This window comes from Parus major, chromosome 14, assembly GCF_001522545.3.
Source record: "Parus major isolate Abel chromosome 14, Parus_major1.1, whole genome shotgun sequence".
In the NCBI taxonomy this organism is placed as follows: Eukaryota; Metazoa; Chordata; class Aves; order Passeriformes; family Paridae; genus Parus; species Parus major.
The window spans coordinates 11,184,288-11,212,139 of record NC_031783.1 but is presented as its reverse complement, the minus strand read 5'-3'; the positions used below and the strand labels follow the sequence as shown (position 1 = coordinate 11,212,139).

General features: G+C 49.2%; 1 protein-coding gene across 2 annotated transcripts in view; it reads right to left on the bottom strand.

The window, feature by feature from the left end:
• The window catches only part of ELFN1 (extracellular leucine rich repeat and fibronectin type III domain containing 1), a 101,954-nt gene that overhangs the window by 60,469 nt on the left and 13,633 nt on the right, over positions 1-27,852 (bottom strand). For both annotated transcript variants that reach the window (XM_015643309.3, XM_015643311.3), the window contains exon 2: positions 19,141-19,253. The gene's annotated coding sequence lies outside the window, so the exon portion shown is untranslated. The remainder of the gene's footprint in view (positions 1-19,140; positions 19,254-27,852) is intronic.

The following is a 27,852-nucleotide window of genomic DNA, read 5'->3' as shown; positions in this document are numbered from 1 at the left end:
AATCCAGACTCCCAGGAACAAAGCCTGGCAATGGACCTTCTCTGCCAAGAGCAGCCCGTTGCCAGCCCAGGTGCTCACAAGCACTGTCACTGCCTCTGGCACCAGGGATGTCCAAAGAAGAGCAGCAATTCTCCCTCCACCCCACAATTTCCACACCGCTGACAACTCAGAAAACAATTCAGGAGAGAACTCAAAGGATCTGTTGAAATTTCAACGAGGAAATCTGAGTGAGTGAGCATATGTAAATAGAAAGAATGAGTAGCACATAATTACCTCAAATTGTTACTTAGCAAGGGAAGTAAATAACCCAAAATATGCAGAGCAAAAAATGGCAATGAATTAGAACTAATTACTTAAGGCTAATTAAAATAAGAATGGCTTGAATTGAAATATGTTAATAGCATTGAACCTGCCTTCTACCAGGGAATTTCAATAAAAGTGATAATGTCACTTCAACCTTCACCTGACAGGCGGAGGAAAGTTGGGATTTGGTGCTCATGGCTGCTTGGGGGTACTGACCAGAGCAATGCATTATTTATGATGGGATGGACTGGATTCTTCTGCAGGTGCAGGTCTCCTGGTCATGGGTAGAAAGAGGTTTTCTTGGATAATGGAGGTGAAGTGGAGAAAACACTGTGACAGGCAAAAGCTAAATCCCTCAAAGATGAATAGATCCTGAGGTACCTCTCTATGCTGGGAAATGCTATGGTTGAAGAGAGAAAAAGAGAAAGGCATGGAGATAATGAGATCACAAGGAAGGAAAGAGAAAGAGGGAACAAGAGAGACTGAGGCAGAGAGGAATGAAACAGATAGGGAAAGCTTAGAGCCATGACAAATCATCACCAGCTTCAATTACATGAGCCTGCTGGGCTATGAAATCTGCCAAAGGTCACTGGATTCCTGTCTTTGCAACTAAAAACCAAGTGTCTTTGCTGGTTCCACCCCACAGCCCGTGGTATGGTGGGAGTGTGGGTGCAGTGGCCTTGCTGACAGCTGAAGGCACCTGCACAGCCTGCAGGGCACTAACAAGCTGGTCCAGAGAGCACCGACAGCCCCAGCTGGAGATGAACGTGTCAGAGCCATGAACCAACTCCCAGCACTTTGCCAGCACACCAAAATGCTCCTGTGCCAGCAACTCGAGCCCTGCCAGAGAGCAGGGGGAACCTGAAGCAGCAGCAAAGCCTGGTTCAGCATCTTCTTGCCATGCCAGAGAGCCCAGCCTGTGCTCCACCACCACCCTGTGCAGGCTTACACCCCAACACAGCCACTGATGCCAGCAGATCCCTGCTGGGCACAGACACAGCTGGTCCAGTGGCAGCATCTACACATGGAGAAATCCTGATCTTCTGCCACAAGCAGGGAGTGCCCTGGCTGTGCACCACGCTCTGGGGCTCACCCCTTGGTGCTGAGCTGGGCACAAAGCTCTCCCTGCTCCTCCAGGGGCCAAGCTGTTAGTTGTGTTTACTGCCTTGTTCTTCCCAGTCCCTCTGGTTCACATTGGAGGTGAAAACCTCCTAATCCTCTCACAGCCCTGGGATTCCTATAGAAACCATGAGGTCCTCATCCCAGCATGAACAGGGGTCACAGAGGATGGAGGGTGGGATATGGCAGCAATGCTGCCTTTCCACTTTCACTCCATCTCCTGGGCTGGCTTTTGAGCCAACTGAAGGAAAAGCTGGTGCCAGGCTGGCTGCCAGCTGATGAATCCAACTGGATTCATATTGGAGCTGTGCATCTGAGAAAGCTCTAAAGCCAAAGCACGGCTGGGTTCTGCCCAGCAGGTATGGGATGCTGTGAAATATCAGAGAGGTGCTGCAGCTCCAGAGGCACTGCTCTGTCCCTGACAGCCTCCCCAGCATGGACCACCTGGGGAGACTGGACAAAGCCAGTCAGGAGCGAGAGTACAGACTGACTCTGAGGCAATGGTAACAAGCCTTGGATTGATTTCCTGGACGACAGGCTGTGATCTACTGATGACCACCTCCTCAGAGCTCCATCTCTGCTGAGTGCCAGCCAGGATGGGTGATGGTGGGACACACCCTTGGAAAATGTCTCTGTACTGAGTACCAGGGCTCTACTCTGAGCAGTTCTGATGGCTGTAATGTCTCCTTCAGGAGGAAAAACATTGCTTGGAAAACCAGAGTTGAGACTTGCTGCTCCTCCTGTGCATGGAGGAGCTGTGGCAGGCCAGAACAGGTTCCCATGAGGCTGCTGCCAAAATCCTGACATCGCTGTCACTGCCCTGCCTGACCCTCTGCCTTCCAGGGAAGGAAGCCCTGGCACTGGTGAGGATGCTGCCTCGGCAGACACAAGCAGTCGGCTGAAAGACATTTCCTCTTTGTTTCTCTGCTCGGTGTAATGAATCCTGCCTCCCACTCAGATCTGCTAAGTAAGAGGAGTTACTGTGAGTAATCCCCACTTCGGCGTCTTCGGCTGTAATCGCAGAGAAATCACATTAGATTTTTTTTTTCTAGGACAAGGAGAAATTCATCAAATTGCAATCCGGGGAGAGCGCACACAGGAGAGAGAGAAAGCCAACAACACACACATACCCTGCAAAAAAAATCCCAAAGTTGACATTTACATTTCAAACACTTATAACAGCTAAACAAATAACAGTAATTATACTATTTGCATACTTTGTTAAATAATTGTTTGTTAGGTAAAGGCAGCCTGTGTGTGTGTGTGTGTGTGCAAGGAGCAGATGCCTGAAACCCCAGGAAGCAGAACAGCTGCTGCTTCCCTTCCCAGGTGACCTGTTTGCTTTACAAAATGGTGACAAGTGACCCAAAGCCCTGGCTGGGGGGGTGATGCTATATGGGGCACAGAGGTGTGGGGCAGGAGGCCCTTGGGTGAGGAGGATGAGGGCCATGAGCTGTGGTCCTGCTGCTCAGCACCCACATCACCCTCCCGGACACACGGACAAGCTGAGTGCTCCCAACATGAGCACCAGCACTTGACAAGGTGAGGCTCCAACTCTGAGCATGAACTGAGGGTTGCAGAAACACTGCCAAGAGGGAGAGCTGTGGAAGAAATCAGGGGAAGGCACAAAAGCTGGACAGAGGGAGGCTCCCCACCTTGCAAAACGAGACGCTGAACACCCCTCTGACAATGCCGCCTGACTCAGAGCCCACAAACCATCTCCTGGCTGGTGATTTCCCTTTGCTCCTGCAAAAGCATCTCAGCTTTCATCCCTTTCTGCTCAGCTCTTCGGGCAGACAGCTAATTGAAGGGTTTTTCTTTCATTTCTAGTACAGAAAACTCAGTAAATGCCTTTTAATCTGCCCAGCTTTCCCCATGTTCCGCTCTCTCTATCCGCTCACCACTCCTATCCTGTTGGTTTTTGTTTGCTTTTTTTTTAATAGACTTGAATGATGCAAACTGGTGGAGAGAGGAGAAGCCTTCTGCCTCTCCTCACATGGTCAGAAAAGGTGGAGCAGAGCCAGAGCCACTGCATCTTTTCACACCTGGATGGAACCAGGTCAGGCAGCTAATGCATTTCTCAGGCTCAGTGGCTACTTGTTGGAGACACACAAATGCTGCTCGGCTGCTTGAGTGCTGGAGGCTGGGAGAAAAAAATCCCAGCAAGAGACATATGTGTCGGAAGGCTGAGAGGGATGTGGTGCCAGGAAAGGGAAAAGTGATGCACACACACAGAGAGCTCAGCTCTGTGCAGCAGGAAGAGATGCAGATTGATTAAAAGGCTCCATGAGTGTCAAACTGCCCCCCACAGCACCAGTAAAGAGCGAGTGCTCTGTCCAGGGGTGAAATCCCAGATCCAGAGGTTAAAACTGTCCCTTAGTCTGGGAGTAAAGCCCTGCTCACTCTGACCCCCCCAGCCCAGGCAGTTTGTCCCCCCAAGCAACAGCAGGAAAGTCACAGTCCCAAGGAGGAGCCCAAGCTCTGATCTGTGCAGCTCAGATTTTTAAGTGTACAACTAAGGGCATCCCATGGGGCTGGGGAAGAGAAATGCTCCAAAATAACCGTTCTCCCCTCAGAACATTTTCACTGGAAACGTTTATATTTACCCTTCAGAAAAAAAAACTTTTTCCTGATTTTTTTCTCTAAGTTGAAAGAACATTTTCCAGTTCAGCTCTTGTTCTTTCAAGTAGAAATGTTCAGTTTTCTTTAATGACTCCTTTCTCCCCCACTACTCTGCTTTTTACTTAGAGTTTAAAAAAAAAAAGGAGATGAGGAAAGGAAAACTAACAAAACCAGAACGAAATTTTTTACATGAGTTTCAAATGACTTGAAAAAATTTAATTTTTTTTAAGTTTTATGAGTGATTTTAAAGAATGCAAGAGCTTTAAGCAAACTTTTTTATGTAGGTCAAAAAAACTTCTTCCCAAGATTAAAAACAATCCTAAACAAAAACCCTTAATGTGGGTGGAACAATGTGGACCAGCTCTATATAAAAGCTCTGCCAGAACAGCTTGTGTAAAAAAAAAATAATAGAATTATAAAACCATAGAAGAGTTTGGGTTGGAAGGGACCTTTAATGGTCACCTAGTCCAAACCTGCTGCCATGGGCAGGGACACCTTCCACTATCCCTGGTTGCCCAATGCCCCATCCAACCTGGCCTGGAACACTTCCAACAGTGGGGCAGCCACAGCTTCTCTGGGCAACCTGTGCCAGTGTTTCACCACCCTCATTCTAAAAAAACTTCCCTTTATCTAATCCAAATTGACCCTCTCTTAGTTTAAAAGCATCACCCCTTGTCCCATCACTGCTGACCCTGCTAAAACATTTGTTGTGCCACAGGGCACAGGGCAGGGGACGCCTGTCAGGGCAGAGCTGGGAGCCTTGGGAAGTGTACTTGGTTTAGGACAAAATGGCAAAAAAATCAGAGGGAAAAGAAGCGTGATTCCTGCCTCCCTTTAAATACTAATTACAAAAAAGAGCTCATGGAAACGGACACGTTTTCCTTCAAAAGATGTTTAACACTTCATTTTGCTTCGTCTCTTTTTTTTTGAATACTTCTTACAAAACACAAAGGCTTTAAACAAAAGGTCATTAAGAGATAAAGAATTGAAGCTCTTCTTGCAAGAATGAAAGTAGAAGGCATCTTGACATTTTTAACGAGGTTTTTTTTACCCCCTCTCTTCCAAACTGAAAATTAATCAACATTGATTTGATTTCACACACATAAGCCTGTTCTGTGGAAGTGCCATTTGCTGACAGGGAGCTGTTTCGACAAGAAAATTCCAGCCAGGGGGGCACACAAGGTGCTGCACACCATTAGGGTACACAAGCTGCAAGGACACTGGTCTCCCAGGGTTCATAATAAATCCTATCCTTTTTCTGGGTCAAGAAACCCGTAGCTGTCTGGAGGTTATGCTAACACACCGGGGTTTGGGGACTGATGTTGAGATCTGAGGAATTCCTGTTGCCTGGAATAGAAACAATGAAATTGTTCCAAGGCACCATTTATTCCCAGGTGCCTGCAAGCTGTCATTTCTGGGGAAGATGAACAATTTGAGAAGATCTAATGTCTTCAGAAATAATTCAGGGAGACAGAATTCATTCAGGTGCCCAGGTCAACAATGAATGGGACTCGTGTGAGTCAAAGGAGGACAGAAGGGACCTGACCAGCAGCTCTCCAAAACCAGGTGAGCTTGTGCAGCCACACAAGGAGCACTGAGAAAGGCTTTGAGCAGCTGGGACTGGAGGCCACACGTGCTCCAGAGGGGCTGGGTGGGAGCAGTGAGGACCAAGGGATGCAGTGGCCCTGGGGCTGGCAGGTACAGGCCATCAGCAGGAGGCTGCTCTGCCAGCATGTTAAGGACCAACACAGTCTTGAGTCTCCAGCACCCCAGTTCCCCCCAGTAAATGCCTGTTTTATCTTGCCTCCTTTCACCTGTCAGCCAGTTCTAGTCTAAGGACTAGACAGGAATTCTCTAACTGGGGATAAACAAACAATGCTATGAACAGCGAGGTATTGCCCCTTAGGTATTTGACAAAGAGCTGTGAGACACCCTGGATGTGCCACAGCCTCCACCTGCAATGAAGGGTCAGAGGTGGGATGAGGAAGGAAAACAGCATGGGAAAAAAAAAAATCACAGGATCATGAAGGCTGGAAAAGACCACCATGACCACCAGACCCTGTCAGAAAGAAGTTACCCACTTGCCCATATGGCACATTAAGCCTGGGTACCAGGACCAGCCCTGCTTCCCTGCAGCCTTGCACTGCCTTGCATCCTGTCCTGGCTGGCATTCACTCTCCTGCTGGCATTCCACTACTTTGGAATGCTGTGTGTCCCTGTATCTGTGTCAGGGAGCAGAGAAAATGGCAAGGGAAAAGCAAACAAAGTGAATGAGAAACCATAACAAACCCAGCAGAAAAGTCTTCCCACACCACTCTGTGCTTTCAAGTAAATGAGGCTAATTAACTAATTGCCTAAATTATTAGGGCTATTTTTACCCTTGTATGAAGGCTTGGCATTATTGCCAATTTCTTAAGACTCAGCACTGAACTCTCAACTTATCAGGGAGTTAATGAAGCAAAACCCCTGGAGAGGGGACCCTCAGGGCAGAGCAGCTGCCAGGCCAGGGCTGGGTCGGGGCTCAGGTGGGCACCTCTGCAGCAGGGAGGGAACATCTGCAGCAAAACCACACCCCTTGGGTGATGCTGTTTAACACAGAAGTTCAGAGGTGTTTGCTGAAACAAACTGCTCTTGAATCTGCCCCCAGTAAATGATTTCTCTCCATCAGCTTCCCACTGCAGCCAAGATGACAGAGGCTGATTTGGAAGAAAGATTTCACACCTGGGCAAGAGAAGGGGAAGACTGATGGCTGCATGCCAGTCCTGGCTCCACAGAAGCCCATCAGATCTCCAGACCCAGAGTAACCTTGGACAACTGGACCAGCCTCCACAAAAGGATGCTGTAACCTCGACTGACCACACTCACTGCCCCAAACCCTCCAGGCTGGAATCCAACGTGGCAGGAGCTCCCTCCTTCTGCTTTGAGAAAATGCTGTTCTCTTGGGGTTTGAGGGATTTTCTCCACAAAGAAATTCAGATGTTTTCTCCTCTTCAGCTAAATGCCAAGGTCTGAGCTCCCTGGTGGCAATCTCAGTTAACTCCATTACAATCCCCCAGTCACTCTGGCTGAAGAGCTCGTCCCCTCAGGAGCCAGAAGACTGATAGCTCTCCTTTGCTGTAACAAATCTCACCTATCAGCCCTAATGAGGTGACATTTCAAGCCTGGCTCTTCTGTCAGCACACAAGTACACAACAGTTTGGGGTGGCAGGTCTGTTCCAGGCATGTCACTGAGGAGAAGGGCAGGGGACAGTCTGCTGTCCTTTGGATGCAGGGGTGAGCTCCCTCCCGAGTTACCTCCAAGATTATCTTCAGTTCTGGCTTGGTGTGGCTGAGTCCTGGAGACCTCCAAGGATGGAGGTCTCAAGGCCTTTTCTGGCCATCTTTTGTGGAGCTGTGCCACACTCTTAGTGCACATCTCCTTCCAAGTGCCCGGCCTGAGCCTCCCAAGCTGCCCGTGTGCCCTCTGCCCCCTGTGAATTTGCTCCTGGGGTGAGTTTGGCTCTATCACCCCTGTAAGCTCTGTCCAAGCAGCTGTAGTTATTTAAAGCTGCCTTTCCAACCTGGATCCTGCTCTCTGGCAGGATGAGGAGTCTTTGGATGCCCTGAAATGTTGGTCTGCTGGAGAAGGGAACCAGAAGTTCACAGCAAACCATCCCAGGTAAGCCACAGCCCTCCCTGGCTCAGCCCCACCCAGGCACCTGTGCCTCCAAACAGGGCTCCTGGGCCCCTGGGAGCTGTTTTGGTGAGGGTCAGTAAGATGAGGAAGGAGGACCAGATGGCAAACACTGTTCTGCTCAGCAATGCATGAAGGGCATCTCACAACTCTGTTATCAAGGAAATATGACTCACCACAATTTTTTGGTGTCTGTCTTTCCACCTGCAGGCCCTCTCCCCAAACTCTGGTCAACTTGCTTGTTGAAAATCCCATTTTGGTTGGAGCTAGATAGCTTTTGCTATTGAAAAATGCCATGTCTGACTAGTCCAGAGAGGAACCCCTGTTAGATCAGGTTCTCTTATCTGAAAAAAGATGAATATTTTCTCCTGTCTTGTCAGGGAAGCACAGAGAGCCATTGTTCTGAAGTTTTGTAAATATAAAACAGAGATTATGGTCCCTGGGGTGACTTGGCAGGAAACTTCACCATTTTCAAGGGCCTTCCTGTGTGTGAAATGGAAAGAGCAATGCTGCCCTGTAGCTCCCTGTTTGCAAAGTACTTAGAAATTCTTGAATATCTGGCACAAGACATGTTGTATTATCTCCTACTTCATCTCCTGTGTATAAAGCTGGCAGCCTGGCATGGGGAATTATTCCAGATTTGTGCTGTCCAGAAAACAGCCTGACAGGAAGATTTGCAAGTCACGTCTCCCTGCTCAGTGCCATCTCCTGCCCCATTGCTCAGGAACCCACTAGAGATGATGAAATTTGGGCTCTCCACGCTGGGAAAGGGTTGGCAGTCCCAAGCCAGGAGCTGGCAGGCAGTTCTCACTGCCTGCTGCCAGCTCCAAGGGCTGCTCACTGCCTGTTCCCATCACTCTCAATGTTCCCACCAAGACACCACCACCTCAGCCACTGCTGCAGAGAAACCAAATGTTGCCCTTTCCACCCACACTTAGGGACCAGCAGGGAAACTGGATGACACTGGGGAGCCCAAGAGAGGTCAGTCCTGCTGCAGTATTTACAATGCAGGAGAATACCCTGGTTTTTTCCTTATCCCCAAGCCCATACAACTGTGGAGATGGGGAGGATGTTGGGACACAGCTGTTTCCCTACTGCTCTAGGGCAGGTCCTGCTGGAGGTGTTGGAGCAAAAGGAGTAAAAGTCTGGTTCCAGTTTACCAAGTGCCTATTCCCAGCACATTTGCAAGTCAGATTGAATTTCCCAGGTTTGCCTTCAGCGTATTTTATCCACTAACATATTTGCATAGATTTAAATACAATACAAAGCTGCAGACACTATCAAAAGAGGCTAGGGAGGAAAGAGCAGGGGAAGCTCATCCTTTCTCTTTAGGCTCATGGAAGAGTCTGTTCTCTGAGGTTGGAGAAGGGGCATTGCCAGGCTGGAGCTGTGCCAGTCCCTCACCTGAGCAAGCAGAGACAGGCAGGAGCCGTGGGAGGCTTCAACAGGTGTGCTCAGGGCAGGGATGGGCACTGGTGGTGCTGGGACAGAGCATTCTGTAACCTCACCCCATGCCAGTATCACCTAAAAGAGCAGGATGTCAGCTTGGAATCTGCCACATGGCATCTCTCCAGGGAGTGGGAAAATCCCTTGGATAATGCAAAGGTTTCATGGGAATGCCCCACTGGTGCATTCCCCAGGAGGGCTCTGCACAGGGAAGGCACAGTTTAAACACACACTGGACAAAGAGAAGCACCATGTTAGGTGATTAAATCCCCCACATACCTGCAGGAAGTGGAGAATAGATCCTGCTCACCAGAGCTGTGAAGCATATTCACCTGTTGCAGGAATTAATCCTTTTTTTTTTTTCCTAACAGAGAGTGGTGGAGCTGTGCACACAGAAATCCTGTCTGAAATGAATCCCTGATAAAGAGGGAGCCAAGTTAAAAGGTGAGTTTTACTACCTGCCAAGGCTTTGGGTTTTTGAAGGGTCTCTTGTGGAATTACTGTATTAGCAGGCTATTACAGGTATAGATATCAAACTGCTATGCACAGCAAGAAAAATCATGAGAGTTTTGAGATGGGAAGGCAACACACAGAAAAAATGAGGCAGAAGAGGGCAAAAGGGGGAGAGAGGAGAAGCAGTGATGTGCAGAGGGGAGGGAGGCTGGTAAATGATGGAGGAGATAGTGGAAAGGGGATGAAGAAGAGAGCAATGAGCAGTAGTGTTGGAAGAATAGAAAAGATAAAAAGAGGAGGAGAAAGGAAAAAAGAGATAAATGAGGGCAAAGACCAACTCATCATTTTGCAATTCCACCTCGGTGGAGAGGAAAATTGATGTCTGGAGCTTTTTTATGGCTGACCTCCTGGGCATGGGACAAAAGACAAGTTATTACCCAACCCCAGGTCAGGTCTGTAGCCTGCCAGCTGCCTAGACACATTCAGAGAGCCCAGGAGAGCTGTAAATCAAGGGGGCCAAAGAGATCAAGGGAGGCTGGGGCCAGGCACAGCAGTGAGTTCAGCAGAGGCGATATAACCACAGGAGAGGAGCGAGCCCAGGAGCAACACGCGCAGACGAGGAGTGCCCAGCTCAGAGGGCTTTGCTCATCTCTCCTTCACGCCATTCCTAAGGACAGCACTCTCCCAGAGATGCAAGTCCCCCTGCATTTCCTCCTGATTTCTCTTCCTATTGATTTCCAAGCCCTGAATACCATTTATTTTTGCTTGCTTGATTCACTCATTCATTGAATAAAGGCTTCATCACTATTATTATTATTATCCCCGTCACTGGGCTCCTCATCACACATTATATTATTTGCATTGCAGAGCTGGAAGATTTCAGGTTGAGGCAGGAAATTTGTGTGAGTTGTTATTACTGCAATCAGATGAAGTGAGAATTGGATCGGCGGAGGCTGCCAGAGCACAGCTCTCCCAGCAGGACACCGAGGCTCTGCCCAATCAGGGGAAGCTGCTGTCTCAATGTGCAGGTCCCACCAGCAATTTTGGACTTGCCTTTGGTGTCCCACCTCTCCCTCCCATCCCACCTCCCAGCCCCACCAGCTGCCAGCAGAGAGCGGGGAAACGCGTCGGTACGGGAGGGCGAGGAATCAGAAAGGACTTGGCGAGATTGCACATTTTCTGCCTTGCTGATGGTATTTATTAGACAACAGAAAATAGCTATTTTACCATCTGCCTCGTAAAAAAAAAAAGAAAAAAAATCCTCATTAAATTAATGGAATGTGCAGCTGCTGAACAGAGTGTTCCTCTTGCGGCCGCCTCCCCATTAGCCCAGCACTCGCTGGAGCAAGGAATCGGGCTGCCAAAAGGAGCTGGGGCTAACTCCGGCTGTGTGGTGGGACAGGATGGACAGATGGACAGGCCCCTGCTCCTCCCAGCCCTGAGGTCATGCCAGGGGACCTACAAATGCTCTGTTGCTGCAGACAAGGTGTAAGTGCTGCCTTGCTCATTGTGTTATGGAGCAGAGGGTCCATCCCCCATCCAGAGGGGTCTGCAGGCTGAAAGTGCCTCCTTTTGCTCGAGCAGAACATGATCCAAACTCCAGCTTGAGGAGGTCAGTGTTGCCCAGTGTTATTTGTTGAGCCCAGCAGGGTTTGCAGGCAAGTGAAGCCCAAATTTCCTGGCCTCTGCCACCTCAGCATGACCTAGTCTATCCATCCCAACCATCCATCCCTCCATCTCTCCATCTCAGATTTCCACCAAGCTGATGTTTGCCCTGAGGTGTTCAGCTGGGATCACCAAACCAAGAAAGCCTCAAGCCTGGCTGACTGCACAGCCTAGAGGAGCTCCTACACATAAGCCTTGGCTGAGGGGAGACCAAAATCTTTTTCCCAATCCCATCAAGACAGGTGCACCATAAACCCAAGGTCCTGAATGATTTTAATGATGCTGACAGAGAGAGAACAGCAGCCAGCCTTACCCATTCATTTCTACTGAACAGCACTGAAGGGGTTCATGTGAACCTTTTCTTCTGATACTTGGTGGAGCCTGGGCAGTGTTTGATGGTGCAGTGATGTCTAAAATCCCATCCTACATGGGGCTGTGAGGAGCAGATACATCAGTTTGCATTGCCAAATTCTCCAGGAGGTACCGCATACCAAAACACGCTGCCTTGGCTCACTGCCTCACCACTTCATCACGAGCAACTCCTGAAGAGTTTTATCTACAACTGCTTTGGGCCCAGCAGCTCTTCTCCTAAGGAAATAAAGTCTTTTGTTAGTTGCCTCAGCACTGCTGATGCTTCAGGATCGCTGCAGCATAATCCACATTTAATCCTCAATTGTGTTTTCTGCTGCTAACCCCTCTGCTAAAGCCAGGGAGCTCCCATTGCCTGCACTGCTCCTCTGAAGCTGCAATCCCTTCCCTGCTGCCCTCTCCTCCTCTTTCCAGGAGGCTTTTCTATGCAGACATTTCACCTAGGTGAGTTTTTACCTGTCCTTCACAGGGAATTTGTTCTCTTCAACTTGCTCCTTCAGCATTTACGAAGCAACTGGGGGAAAGCTGACCTTGGGAGACAGGTCCAGCTGCAAAGAGGGTGCCCCTGTTGTGTCTGTGGTGGGAGCAGGAGATGGGCCCCTGGATTTCAGCATGCAAAGGGAAGTTACAAGGCTACAGCGTGTCGAATCACCTCACCTCCTATTCAGAGAATAAATCCTGACATAATAAGCCTTAATACCGCCAAAGAAACTATTACAGTCAGTTACAAAAATAATCCACATTGAAAATCGGTGAAAATACCTCTCTCCAGTGGAATGACATGGCTCTAGAGGATCAGTTCCAGTCAAAGATGATCATTTCATGTTTACCCAACAGATGAGGGCAGCTCCAAAAGTCAAATGTTTGTTGCCAAGAAAGCTCTGCCTAAGTGAGATTTTGCCACCTCTCATCAAAGAGTTCCTTTCAAAAACAATGAGCGAGAACAAAAGGGAAGACCATGAAAGGCAGAGATCGAATCAAAGTCCAGAAGGCTGCTCTAACTCTCTTACACCACCGCCTTCATTCCTATCAATCCAATCAATTTACAGCAGCAAGGGCAGAACAAACATCGACCTGATTGTTTTTTTAGCTGAAATTTTCAGGTTTTCAAAGGCTAACAGCAAAATTTCTCCTAGCCTTTGCCTGTGTTGCTGCTGGTCTTGTGGATTTGAAGGCAGAACACTGTCTGCAAGTTGCTGGTTTTATCTACAGCATCAGTTGGTTGTGTTTTCAGGGCAGTAGGTGTCCTGGCACGTGTGGATCTGGCCAGTGATGTGTACATGCTGCCTTGGGCAGTCATGGCAGTGCTGCTCTCTCAGAGGAACCTGTGACACAGGACCACCAGCTTGCTGAGCTTCCTTCTGGAGAGGCTTACAGTTTGGTTTAGAAAGCAAGTAAGCCAGAAAGACACAGCAGAGTAGCAAAAAAACAAGGGCTGTCATTTTTTTCCCTTGGAAAAACATTAGCTTTCTTAGGAAAAAAAAACCAACAAACTAATTTCATGGAAGCAAACAAACAAACATACACCCCCAAGTTCCTTTAATTAAAACTTGAAGCCTGTCACAGGGAATTTTGATAAAAACGTTGACATTTTGCAAAGTTGCCCTTGGACAAATCATGAGCACTGAGACAGAGACACTGTGGAAAGCGACTCTGCGCATGCCAGAGCGTTTGGGAAGGACATTCATCTTCCTGCAGTCAGGTGTGCTGGTAATTCCGTTATGTTTCTCATGTGTTTGTCCTTCCCATATCCACGTGCAATCTGCATTGCATGGGGGCTGTGGCAGGACTGTGGGAAGGCCAAGAGAAGGTCGTGTGGCTGCACACAGGGAAAATGCAGCGTGCCCCTGGCAGGGCTGCGCGCGCACGGCTCCAGCGTTGGAAAGAAGGGACTTTGTGCCTGTGTATCTCCTGCTGCTGGCACAGACATGGAGCTGCATCACTTCACAGAGCCCAGCACGCATTTTTACAGTGGTCCAGGGTCAGGGATGCTGGCTGGGACAGTGAGAGGTGAAGCGCAGCTCGGAGATTTCGGGTTCTCATTTGTTCCCTGGGAATTTGTGGAGCCGCAGGTTGATGCGGCACCCAGAGGTCTCCAGGACACCTCCAGTGCTCAGGGCCTCACACAGCAGGATGCTTCCACCTTGTGAAATGCTGATGCTGAGGCTCCCTCCTGCTTAGGAACATTCTGATACATCAGCTCAGGTCTCAGCTGCAGACAGCAGCCCTTCCATGGACCCTGCTCATGCACACACGGAGCCGTGGCCATCTCAATTATCCATGGAGGAAAACCAGGAGAGACAGGGAGGAAGGACCTCACCCTCCAGGTCTGCCCTGGGGCTGGTCTGCACGTGAGGAGCCGCTGCTTTTGAATGCCACAAGTCTCATCTCAGCATCATTCCCCCGTTGCTGCATCCCCCTGCTCCTGCCGTGCTTATGGGAGCACTCAGTTCACACTAACAGATCTGAGCGTCCCAGATGATTAAAGGAAGCGCTGCCTTTTAAATCGCTCTGATTGGAGTTGACGGCTGTGTGGAATTGGACACTTGGCTCTAATGATGTGTGAAAATCTCCCTGCTGTGACCCGTCGTTCCAGCTGTGGAAAATAAGGACAAAGGCGGAGGAGGGGCATAAAAAAAACCCCTTCGGTGGGAGTCCCAGATCAGACAGAGGTTTGTCACTCCAGACAGTCCCTCTGGGGCTCTGCTCAGAGCCTCTATGTGGCTGGGAGAGGTGGCCCTGCTTCACAGAACTGATGGGCATGTGTGTAAATGTGGCACCGGTGGCAGCAGATGAATCTGGGACCTGCTCTAGTGCAGGTCAGCATGAGCAGAGCATCTGAGCCACACTGGAAGCTCACTCCCAGGCAATGCCTGCCAGCTTCATGGGTGGGCTCCATCCTGGCTCTGGCTGGTGCCACCAGTATTCCCACGCTGGTGTTGGGGGATATTATCCGAGCCTGAGGTGCTGCTGGTGTGTGCAGTGCTGCTGGAGCACTGTGGCTCCTCTGGATGAGACTGGTGAGCTGCCTCCAGCCCCAGGGGCAGGCAGGCATGACCTGCAGCACCGCACCGTGGCTTCAGTCAAGTCCCACAAGCATGGTAAGAATCATCTCAGTGAGCAAACCACGCTGTCCCTGACACACAGGGGACACCAGCTGACACCTCCTGGGCTTAGGGACCAGCCAGCAAATCTCTGCACCAAGGCAGTGTCAGCCCAGCCTCTTCAGTGCCTTCTGTCCTCACCACCTTCCCCCATTATTGAATCCCTCATGACACCTGAATTAAAAACAAATCTAGCCATACACAGTCTAATCCTTCCTCTCCAGACAAACTGGTTTCCTAGAGGCCCTCCTCGCTGAGGTTCCCTGTTCTGTGGCAGAGGGGAATGTCCAGCTGGGCTCTGAGACACAGGATGAGTTTCCTCAGGCTCAGATGGGGCTAAACAGAGGCACGGGGGGGAGGCCCCGGCCGGAGGTGTCCTGCAGCGAGTGACCCTCAATGTGACATTGATGGCTCTTAATTCCTAAGCCTGCTTTGGAAGGATTTCAGTAGATCCAATTTAATCACTGCAGCCTCTTCATCTCCCCTGTCTCAGCTCAGGGTAATGTTATTCATTCTCCTCCACTGTTTTTCTCCAAGAACTGGCCACCCTCCTCTCCCTCTGGGGATCCCCAGCATGAGGCCACCAAACCCTTCACCTGCTGCAGAGCTGCCACAGCTGCCCTTGGCCCTTTTGCTACACACAGCTCAAGCAGCATTTGGTTAATCTCCTGTGTCTGTGGGAGGACTCTCTGTGGCGCTGACGAGGGGCACAGCTCCCTGCAGGTGCACCCACCACCTCCCCACGGCTGGGCTGCGCCGTGCATAGCATTAAACATTTAAGCGCTTGTCAAAATGTTGTAACTACTTTTTTGTCTTGTTCCATTAGCTCCATTTCCAAAGGCCACCACCGGAACTGCTGAACATTTATTTCTATTGAATCCACCTTAGAAGTTATGATCTGAGGAAGAGGGAGACAGGACAGTATGTTCCGTGGCACCGGCTTTTCCCCACCGCCGCTCAGCTGAGACGCGTTGGCCTTTGAAATATCATTTTTATTCCTACCTTAGAAAAACTAAAATAAAGAGATTGACTCTTCCATCTGCTTGATTTGCTTCTGCTGATTAAATAAGGCACATAAATATCAGTCAGGTGGCTGGCCTGTGTGTGTGTTTTGGGACTGTGTGTTTAAACACCCTGCACATTTGTGGTACCAGCCACGGGAGCTGAGTTTCCTCCCCAGGTGGAAAATAAAGTGTGGCTATTACATGATTTTCCTGTTGCTGGAGGCACACACATGAATCCTCCTCCCTCACTGCCTGTGCATGAACAATGTCTTATTATGCAAATACTATGAGGCAAAAAGCACGGAAGAAAGCCAGTGCAGCCAGCAGTTTAGATGGAGTGAAGCATGGGCAGGGGGGCTGTGGGGGTCAGTGATCCCCAGGTTTGCTTTATGTCCACTTTATCAGCAAGAAGTAGAGAGCAAGAGGAAGTTGCATGGGGTTGGGGACACCTGCAGCCCCCAGGGACAGTGGGGAGATGCCCAAGACATCAGCCCTTGGCCACAGAATCCTGCACCAGGGTCACTGCAGGGCTGAGCTCCCCCAAACAAACCCCAGGTTTGTATGAGGGAGCTGGGCTTGCTGCAGGACATGGGGACAGGACTGCTGGTGGCAGCCCTGCAGTCAACAGCCTGGCCTCCTTCAGGGTAAAAAAAGGGAAATCTAAAGCCTTCTTAAAGACTTCCCTGCGTTTTAGTTCCTTGCTATTTAAAGACATGTGAGAGCCCAAGAGTTCCAGGCCGGCTGCCTGTGCCTGGATGCTTTGCAAAGTTGTAATCCCCGCTAGTGACATCACGGGCTGTTGCCATGGCAATGTCACAAACTCAGAGCTGTGACTTCATCGCAGCAGAGATGGGCAGCAAGGGAGGCAGTGCTTCCCAGCCACCAGTGCCTCTGGTAATTAGCAAACTGGCATGGAAAATGAGGATGAAGCACACAGGATAGGGACATAAAACCATTTTGCAAGTATGATCTATTGGAAAGCATTCCCTCATGAGAAAGCGCCTCCTTAATGTATCCTGAGCTCTTAAATAACCCGCAAAAGGCAGGGAATAAAATAGAAATTATAGTGATTTGTTTTATTGGGCATTTCATTGAGTAATTAAGAGGATAATTATGAGAAGGAACATTAAAAGGCGTTATGCTCAGCCTTCATCCTGTTTTAGAGGAGCATCCTCATATTGAATGTGCAGCATCATCCGACACTGTCCTGTGCCAACGTGGGTTTCCCTGCAGGGAGGAAGGCATGCATGGATGTGGGAAGGGGTGAAAAACATCTCCCCCACAGCCTGACAGGATGCCAGAGCTCTCTGTCTCTGTGGAAATGCAAGTTGGGAACAGTGGGTTGCAGGGAGCAAAGCCCACCCTCATGGTGTCTCCTGGCACTTGGTGTCAGGGCCTTGTGCATCGTGTTTCATGCAGGGGAGACTAAAGGAAAATCAGTGTGGTGAGAGATCAGTGTGGTGCAAAGTACTGATGGAGCACCACAGCCATGGCAGAAGTGGCAGAAAGCTGGAAATCCAGCTGAAAGCTCAGCACAGTGGTCATCCTGCACCAGGAGGGCAGCTCTCACCCACCCCCTTTCTAAAACCTATCCCCCTTTTTGTCTTCTCACCTTTGGAAAATACATACAGAACTACCTGTTTAACTAATCCAGATCCAGACAAAACCCAGCACCACTCCAAGAGCCCTCAGCAGTCACATCTCAGTCTAAGGTGCCTCTCTAAGACTGCCAGTATTTCCCACAGGTGAGGAAGCTTTGGTGCTGGCCAGCACATCCATGAAACACATCAGTGAAACAAAGACCTACTCAAGTCCCAAAACCTGCAGCTCCTTTCTGACCCCAGCACATCTCGTTCCACCCCACTTACCCACCGGCACAGACACACTCCAAGAGAAATGTCAGGACAGCAGGGCCCACCACAGGCTTCCTCTGGAGCCCATGTCCCATGCTGGGGACCCCAGTGCTCACAATACTGCCACCTTCTAACAGGTCCCTGGTGATAGCCAGCCCCATCCCCAGCAATTTGTCCACCTCAAGTCCCCAGTGGTCACTGCAGGGAGCAAACGTGGTGATAAGGGACATGCAAACAGGAGTGATGAACACGATGAAGAGGAAGAGCTTTACCAGAAGCAACGGCTCCCACTGGACAAGCATTTATAACCACTGAACAGAGGAGCTAATTCCCATTATTTCCTCAGACCACTTGCACAGGTGGCAAAACAAGCAACCAACCCAGCCAGATAAATGAGAAACCCCAACCTGCAACATGACAGTGCTGACCAGTCGCCAAGATTTAAGTGGCCCTTAGGTCCTTGTTTGCTATAAAACATATATTGAAGAAAGCGTGCTGGAGAAGGCTGGCATGTTTTACACTGGCTCTTACTCTTTACTCTGTGGCTGGAAACCTCTTTTTTCTCCCTAGGGAGATGGATGTGACTGCTATAATCCAGTTGCTATGCTGGATTTCAGGGACAGTGGCTTGTCCATGTTGAGCCCAAAGCATCAGACAACTGTCAGAAAAATCCACGTTCAGAGTGTCACCAACCCTCCCTTTTCTTGTCCTGGGAACCACAACTCCCCTTCATACTGCCCTGCTCAGGGGGACCAATTTCCATCCTCTTCAAAAGAGAGTAAAACTGGCTTTTTGGCTTCTGGCTGGCCCTTCCAGGCACGAGAGCAGCTTGCTGGGGGACTCGAGTGCTCAGCACAGCCCTAAAACAAGGCTCCTGTTTGAAGTGCATGGATTGAGGCTGGATTAAGAAAACCCAGGAGGAGTGCTTAACTCTGCTCCTGCTCTAAAACAGCAGCAGCCAACGCAGCTTCATCCTGCTCAGCCCTCCATGTGATCCCTTGGAAGTGCCGGGGAAGCGGAGATTTCGTATGTGCGGTTCGACATGGTCCAGGAGCAGGGAATGGCAGGGCCCTGCTCTGCTTCCCAACACTGCAGGAGCACCCAGAGGGGAGCTGATCCTCCCTGAGCTGGGAGCAGGGAATGGCAGGGCCCTGCTCTGCTTCCCAAAGCTGCAGGAACACCCAGAGCTGCTCCTCCCGGGAGGCTGCGAGAGCACCCAGAGCAGAGCTGATCTGGTTCTCACCAAGAGGAGCAGGATCAAAAACCTCCACGGGGCAGGGGAAGAACAACAGCAAACACAGGACAAAACACCACCATTAACCCCCAGCAGAGCCTGAAGAGCCCTGCAGTGCTTGGGTGCAGAGCAGGACCCAAGCAGACATTTATCTGTGGCTTGAGACAAGTTTAGAGAATCCCTTCTGAAGTTTCCCTCTTCAAACACCTTATTTCCCCCCTCTAATCAACTCAACGAGCAAGCTTAGTGCAACACAAATAGGGAACAGAGGATGAAACCATTTTCCAGCTCATACCTGAAGGTGCATCCTTCTTTTCTCACCAAGCAGCAGGGAGGACGTTGCTGTCTCTCGGTAATTTTCCGACATCCTGTGTTGCAGGTAGATTTATGCACTGATCATAGTTGAAGCTGTTAATAAAAAAGTGCAAAGAAAACGGATTTTACTGTGAAGTGTAGGGCTGCTTTTCTCCCAGCTTTGCATTATCATGACTTCCTCCTTTTTTAATCTTTTTTTCTATGATTGACCATGTTTGGGGTTCAAAGCTTTAAAAATAAATCGCGGATCGTCTTTCATCTACTATGCATGAGAGAGTCAGAATCATTACATGGTTTAAATGGATATTTTGGGAGCAACTCTGGACCAAGCAGTTCCTGCTTTAACTGGGAGCCAGAGGGATGAAGCTAATTTGCAAATAATGTTACATGCTGGTTTTGCTTGAACTCAGGGAAAAGCTGCAGTGGCTACTTGTCATTCTTTGTGAGGAATTGAACAAAATGGAAATCAGTTCACTAGTTAAAAAAGAAATATATATATATATATATATATATATAAAAAGAAATCTGCAGCAGACCAATTTCTCCCGCATCAGGGGAACATCCCAGGACTGCAATTAAGCTGTGGCTCAGAACGAGCCCTACTGCTGCCTGAGCACTGAGGACAAACACACCGGCCGTCCTTTTCCTGGGAGAGATTTTTAACTCGGTGATCTGCGAGCTTTTCTGCAGCTCCACTTGAGCCACTTCTTCCTCAGGCAGTTCAAAAGTCAACTTTCCCCTTTAGCATCACTCACACCTTCCCCCAGGAGCGAGGAGCTCCGGGTTCTGCAGCACTGCACCTTCACAGGGAATCACCTATCGATGACTTTGTGGCTAATGTGTACAAGGGGAAGCAGAGGAGCTAATATAATGTAATTTTCCATGTTTACTGCATTATTACAGTGGTTGAATCTGCTGATTAGTTCCCTTTTTTTTTTTTTTTTTTTTTTGCCATCTTGTCCTAAGCATCCCTTTTATTTTTGCCCTGCTTATCTGCATAGAGTCATTTATTCACACGGCTGCTGTAACAGCAAGCAGGGCCAAAGCTATCATTTCTCCTCCCTTTCACATTTTAATCTTGCAGACCTCAATCTCTGTGATACCGCTATTACTTTGTCCATATCTGATCTAACAGGAACCTGCCATTAGGTTTGTTGTTTTTTTTTTTGCCTTAAAAAGAGAAAACTAATCTGAGCAAAAGATCATGGTGGCTGTGGCACTAATGATCCCTGGAATACCTCCTTGCAATGAATCCAGTGCTAGGACAGAGAATGTTTGTTTCCCTTCTCTCTACAGAACTGCAGGACTGACCCCTCATGCACAGGCAGCTCCCACAAATAAACAACATTTCCCCGATCTCCCGGGGGATTCATTTCTCTGCCAACTATCTCAGCAGCTCTTCTTATTGTCTTATTTATCCAAACAGTGGAAAAACAACTCAAGTGGAGCCACTCTCCAACAACATGACTGTTACTGGTTTATTCAGATTTGCTCCCCCACGAGCTGGGAAAGCCTCTTGCCCCAGTGGTTATTTACTGAAAAGAGAGTGGGGAAATTTCCTGTAATGTGAATAATAACAGAAAAAATGCTCTTCCTTCCTGTTCTTTGAGGATCATGACAAGACATTTTGCCCCCTGGGCTCCCTGATGTTTCCCCCCTCCCAGCTCTGAGCTATCACCCCAACTGGAGACCATCCACTGAAGCACCAAGCCAAGATGTTCTGCATATGCCAGCCACACTGGCCAGAAAGGATTTACTTGGGAGAGGCAAGGAGACAAATTGAGGAATCCCTCTACTCCCTTCTCCTGCATCCCAAGGGTTTTCAAACAGCACTTGTTTACTCAGCATTCTCACTTCATGCCCACAGCCTGCACCCTCGCTGTGGTTTGTACCTAGGCCATGCTCTTCACCTCTTCTTGCAGTCCAGAGACCCCCACGTGCCCCCTTCTCTGAGGAATGTTCTCAATAAATCAGGGGCCATGTTCAGCTCTTGGTGTGTGATGCAAGCAGGGATGTGGAAATGCTTCAAAGACACACAGCACTGGCAGGGCACAGGGTCTTGCCTGTCTCCTGTCCATGATTTACACAGATGAGACCTCTGGAAATCAAACTGAGCCCTTCCCCACATCCTCTGCTGATCCCTTGCTCACGGAACTCACAGCTGGCCAAGCTGTAGCCCTGCAGGAACCTGACCATTTCCTGGTTTGCATGTACCCCAGCGTGTACTGTATTCACTGTTAATGAAAGATTAAATGTTCTAAAGAGCAATATTCATTTTAAAGCTACTAATAGTCATCAGCTGTCCCTCACTTCACCTCCCAAGCCTGAGAGCTGTAATGAAAGAGCAAATTCCAGCTCGGAGTATCTGTAAGCTGTGATCCACAGCCCAGCCCTGCAGATCAAGGTCCCACAGGCATTTTCTGCAAGTAGTGAGGACCCTCAAAGATCTTGTAATGTCAGCAACCATAAAAAGACAGAGATGGCAAAAAAATAACTCTGTTACCCTTGTCTTTGAAAGTCAGGACTGAAACAAGCCTCCCAGCTCAGCAACACCAATCTGACTTCTCACGTGCTAGTCTGCACCCCTGTGATCACCCCAGGAGCCCAGGTTTGCTCAGCAGCAGTCACAGCAGTCATTAGATGGTGATAACCCATTTTACTTCCAAGAGAAAGTTTGCATTTCCAAATGTGCCCCCTGCCCTCCTCCTCCTTGGGAAAATGCAGCTCCTTGCAGGAGCAAGAGCCGAACAAAAGTCACAACAGACCCATCCCAAATCAGTTCTCCTGGGACAGGACTGTCCATATGATCACATAACACCCACCTCACCTCCCTGAAGTGGCATTTGCTCCCAGCAGAGGTGCTCCATCAGCAGCAGGAGCAGGGCCATGTCTGCCCTGAATCCTCCAGCTACTCATAGGACAAGCAGAGCAGGAAGCCACCAGCCAGCCCCAGCAAGGAATCTGTGTGTCAGAAGGGCACATGTGCAGGTACAAAGCACACCAGAAACTTTCCTGCTGCCTTGGCACATCAGCACTGCTGGTGAATCACATCTCCTTTGTATTTCACTTGGAGGAACAGGGAGAAAGACGTATTTCACAGAAGAGAGTCACAAAGAGGCCCACCTAGGAAAATGGGCTATTTTTGGCACTATAATCCCGTTCCTGTGAAGAAGAGAGGGAGGCCCAAGAGACTTAAGGAGCTGCTGAAATCCAGAGAGGAATCTGGAAGCAGAGCCTGGGGCATAATTCAGATATCAGGGACCAACAACCAGGACTAAGACCCGTGGTTAAAGACAGGAGCTGCCTCAGGACTGAGATCTGTGCTTCACCACCTGCCTGCCCACCAATCCTGCTGTGAGCCATGCCAGAGTGGGATGCTGCAGAGCAAGAAGGTGACAAGGAACACTCTGCTCCCACAGTTCTTTCCCAATCATACAAAGAACTTGGTCTTCATTTGAGTGCTAATTCTCACTCTCTTTCATCCCAGTTTTTTTGCAGCTTTTCCACAAATCCAGAATGCATTTGAGTGATCAGCACAATGTTTAGTGAGAAAATCGTATGCTGCATTTCCACTTGGCATGATTTTGAAATGGTTAAGCTGTTAAGCCCTGAAAGGGAAGTTTTAAGAATACGGTGAATAAAAGAAGCCAAAAACAAAAATAAACCAACAGAGGCAAAATTAGAGCATGACATAAAGGAGCCATTTGGATGGATCCTTTTTTCCAGAGAAACGGTGTGTGCTGGCTGCTCCAATGTCAGGATCTCTGCTGCTGTGTAGCACTTGGACTTTCATTACAACAGCAGAGAAATAAATGGAAAGTCATCACTAGCATACAGGAGAGGGAGGAAGTTTTCCTAAGCTGTGATCAAATCCCTTGCAACTTCTCTAAACCATGACCACATCATCCCTGAGGTCCCTTTGCCCCACTCTGTCCTGGCAAGAGAGATGCTATCAGAGCAGGAAGGGGCTGCTTGACACCCACAGAAGGACAGGCAATGGTCCAGGCTGGGGTACTCCAGGAGGTACCCTAGAAACACTTGTACACCCACATTTTCCAGATAAACTCTTCCGAGGAGAAGCAAATCCTGCCCCAGGGTGTGTCTCACACAGATGGTCTAAGGACAGCAGGTTCTGCCCAGAGTGTTCTGGCCACAGGGAGGACTCCCCACCTTCACCCAAGCAAGCTGAGTCACACAGTGCAGGGACAGCTGTGTGGCCCCTGTGTGGCTCAGAGGTCCCTCCTGGATCATGCACTGCTCTGCTGCTGTGCACACTGACTCAGGGACTTGTGCAGCCACTTACTGGGCTGAAGGACACAGCTCCAAACACAGCCATTTTACACTGATTTCTGCCCTAAAATGTGATACAATGCTGGATCAAAAGACCTCCCAGAATCCATAGGTGTGATAATGTCCCACTCCAGCTGTGATACAAAGCATTAAGGTAATGACAGTTGCATTCATACCTGCTACTTTTAGGTCCACCCAACCCAGAGCAGCTGAGAGGAACAAGGGCTCTCTTCCTCCCACTCCAGCCTCCCCTGAGCCACTGTGAAGTGTTTGCTCATCAAAGAGCTCCTGCAAGAGAGCTCTCTCACCTGGGAGGGCCTGCATCAGAGACATCAGGTCAGGTCATCTACAAAGGTAATGGTGGGGAAAACATCATTCCCAAGCACATTCATGTCTGTGCACATCTCTGCAGAGGTCAGGCATGCTCTGGGTAAGGGCATTTCCTGTCCAGTTCTGTACCCTGACCCAGCTTCAGCTGGGAGTGATAAAGAAGATGAACAAACAGCCAAATCCAGCCCTTTCCTCCACCCCCTTCTCCAGCTCAGGTCCTCCCATCTTTTTGAAGTGCCGAAGGATCTCACACTGGGTCTGCACAGCCAACAGATGAAACCCATGACCTGTACCCCCAAATACCTCTGTTCCCCTCAGAAGGCAGGAACCTGGGCAGTCAACCCACCACCTATATCCACCCTGGGAGGAGTTCTAAGACTCGTCTAGAAAAAGTCAACACTAACCTGCGTCACCACTGGCAAAAATCCTGCTTCAAAAAAGAAACTGAGCTGCAGAAACTCAGAGGTCCCTTGTGCCAGCATTTCTGAGCCCCACCTTGTGACCTCCCCTCCTGGTTCACCCTCCTCCACAATCTTGAACCTGCAGCTCCTCTGGAAAGCTCTCTGTCTCCACGAGCAGAAACTCTCATAGATGAAGTAATGACAAAACACTGGGATTTCATTTTTATTGGAAAAACCAAGCCCCCTCTGCACATGCCCCTTCCCTGATAACAAACAGCATCTCTGCAGCTGTTGATTGCCCCCAAAGCACAGCACACACAGGAACAGGCCACGAGACAGCACATGGTGACCTGCAGGGGACTTGGGCTGAGAAAACAAAACAATAAATGCTTTATTGCAAGTCAGGGGCCAGCACTTCCACAAGGAATTTTACTCTGAGAATTATTTTACTCTGCACTAATTTTTATATCACAAACTACTTCTATGGTGAGATCTCAAGGAGTCCCTGCTTTGCCTCGCTCTGGGAAGGAAGAGGAAGCCTGGCAGCCTCATCCCAGGACACTGCCCACACTTCAGGCAGAGGGAATAATTCCTCTGGATAAGGTGGGTAACAGCAGAGTGCTGTTTGTGCTCAGGGGTGCACTCACCTCCCACCAACCACTAGTGCATGTGGGCTCCAAGTTACCATTTATTATTTCAAACTTCATCATCCCTTTTCCAAGAGAGCTAGTGGGATCCATGGGAGGCTGGAGCTGGAGATGTCATACAGGATAATACCTAAACAAGTACACACCTCTTTCCTCCCCCAGCTGAAGTGCCACCTTATCAAGTGCTAAAATACTTTAAAGAAATTACTGGGCAAGTGTTCCTACTGTTGCAGCACCAAGGAGTAAAAGAGCACAGGGCAAAAGAAAATCAGTGCTGTGGAGGAGGACTCCTGTCCATGGGTATTTGGGTATTTCTCTGCACTGGCAGCCTGGTGACTCCCAGTGCAACACACAACTTAATGACATAAGATGCTGAGAAGGTGCTGGTGAGGAAGGAAAACTGTTTTCCCCTCCCTTTTGTTTTACAAGTGCTTCTGCTGGCACAGGCTCCTGGACACACATTTGAACAGGCCCAGCTGAACATGCTAACACAGCAGGACAGACCCAGGCACTGCTGTCTGTGGGCACCACTATGGATCAGCTGGGCACTGAAGAAAAGGTGTCTTTGCATTGCTGGCATTTGGTATTTGCAGCATGCCCAGAGCACAGGACAGCCACAGGAGTTAACCTTCACACCACACACCTTCCTGAATGCAAAATCCTCTGTGCCATCCCAGGATGGCAGGGCAAGGTCACAGTGCCCAGCTCTGCCCCCAAAATAGGCAAGGCTCCTGTGACACTGCTAAAGCCACCACAGGCTGAAGCAGCCCTCAGGCTCCACTCCAACACATCAAGTATTCAGTCCTCAGCTACGGAGCTGGGAAACACCAGGAGAGCCTGGAAGACAAGCAGTTGTGTTATCAGGCATTCATCATCAGGAATGAGAGCACACAACTCAACACGAGTGTCCTCCACTGGCTTCAAGGGCACACATGCATTGAAATTCCCAGCAGATTCAGGGCTCTCGTTTGCACTTCCATCACAGCCACGGACAGAAAGCTCTGAAGGCTTTCCAGGCAAACCCAGGAGTTCCACTAGGACTGGCAGCCTGGGTTTGCACCTGTGCAGTGCTTTGTGGATGTTCCTGCAAGAGTGATGGAGGGACTTCTGTTATTTATTAATTAGAAGAGTGGTTTACATATCTTAAATGAAAAGGTAGAGGAGATTTTGCTTTTTTTTCCCCTTCATTTATTTCTAAATTGTTCTAATCATCAGAACTTCTTGCCACAATGAGCAACTAGACAGTTGTCATGTTACCTTAGATGTATCATGGCAGGCAGCTAATCCTGTTGGTCATAAATCATGTCCCTTTCAATCTCCATTATGTAGCCAGAGCAAATTTGTTATGATGCATGTGTCATTACACACCAATGCCTTTCCATTATCATGTAACTGGATACCCCCAAGGTTTGTAATTTGCAGTATAATAGTAATTTTTAAGGAACCATTGGTAATCAATAGCTCTCAGCATCACTGTCAGGATCATTTGCAAAACAAATAACAACACTGATCTCAACCAACTTTACAGGAGGGATATTTAATCCCCATGAACTGCATTATATGATGGATAAGCAAGGAATCCTAGACTGTGTATCATGTATTTTCCTTGGATTAAATATCACTTCAATCAATGTTGCTCCCAGCTGTACAATGCTGTCTGTTTTCACTGGGTAATGCTGAAGTATTCTTTTACAAATAAATTGACATCAGCTACGTGCTGGGCAACAAAACCCCAGGGTGGGGTGTGAGGAGGGGGCACGGCCAGGGGCAAGGCCGATGTGATGCTCAGGGGAGCAGCAGCAGGGCTGGGGGCACAGGGGGCTGCAGGCACCCACAAATGGGGCACTGCCATGCCAAGGGACACAGCAGATGTTTGACCACGACCACTGCTGTGCTGGGGTGAGCACAGATGGTTCTCAGCCCTGAGAGGCAGAGCTCAGGGCAGAGATGCTCCCTCCCAGCGTGGGTTTGCTGTGCACAGCTCTCCAAGGCACAGACCTGCCCTGGACACCAGAACACCCAGCACAGCCCCCGTGCCAAAACAGAATAAGCAGCAGTGTCCACACAGAGCTGGGTTTAACTGAGTCACCCTGTAGCTACAGAAGTGCTGTGTAGTGTCATCTAGGAGGTTCAGCCATCGCCTCACCATCTAACAGGACAACAAACAGATTTTACCTACTGCTTTTCCTTTTCTTTCAGCGTGCACAGGCAGAGGCTGGGATTTGGAAGGCACCTGCACCCCAGCCACCCTGCCCTGCCTGAGGTCAGTCTGTCCATCTGCATCCCAAGCCCTGACAACCTTCAATGTGGTTTTTCCATTTAAAAATGAGGACAGAAGCAGCTGATCCAGCTGGACTCCATGCAATCAGTGTGGGGAGAGCACTCCCAGGGACACTGCCGGCCTTGGGCTGTGCCACAGCCCAGGGCTCCCTAATGAACATCTCCAAAGTCAGATTAAACACCACGCCTGTGCTTCAGCAGCCTCACAGCCAGCCAGCCAGAGTGACCTGTTGCATGGCCAAGAGCCAGCCAGCACCTGCACCTTCCCTTACAGATGGCTTTCTGAGGCATTAAATCCACATTTAAATTTTCTACTCAGTTCTGCCTCTTCGGAGCTCTCCAGCAGAGCCGTATCTCGCTCCTTGCAGCTGGAGACACCTTTAGCAAAATCTCCAGCTCCTACTGATGTGGAAAAATTCATGCATTTCTCTCCTTGTGTAAGCACAGGTCTGGCATTCACGGCATTTGCCAGAGATAAGCCCCAAATCGCTCATCGCTAGAAACCCCGCACTTTGGTAAGGGCAGACAGAGTTGGGATAAACAAAACCCACCCTTGGACCCTAACTAAACACTTCAGCTGCTGGAGATTACAGAATCCTATTTAGTTATACCAGAGATCATTTTCCACAGAGGAAACATCATCAACCTGGCTCTAGGAAGCCAGTCAAATGAAAACATTTGGAAGGAGGAAGTCCAGCTGGGTTTGGTTCATTTTTAGAGACAAATGTGGTTTAGAAATGGGAT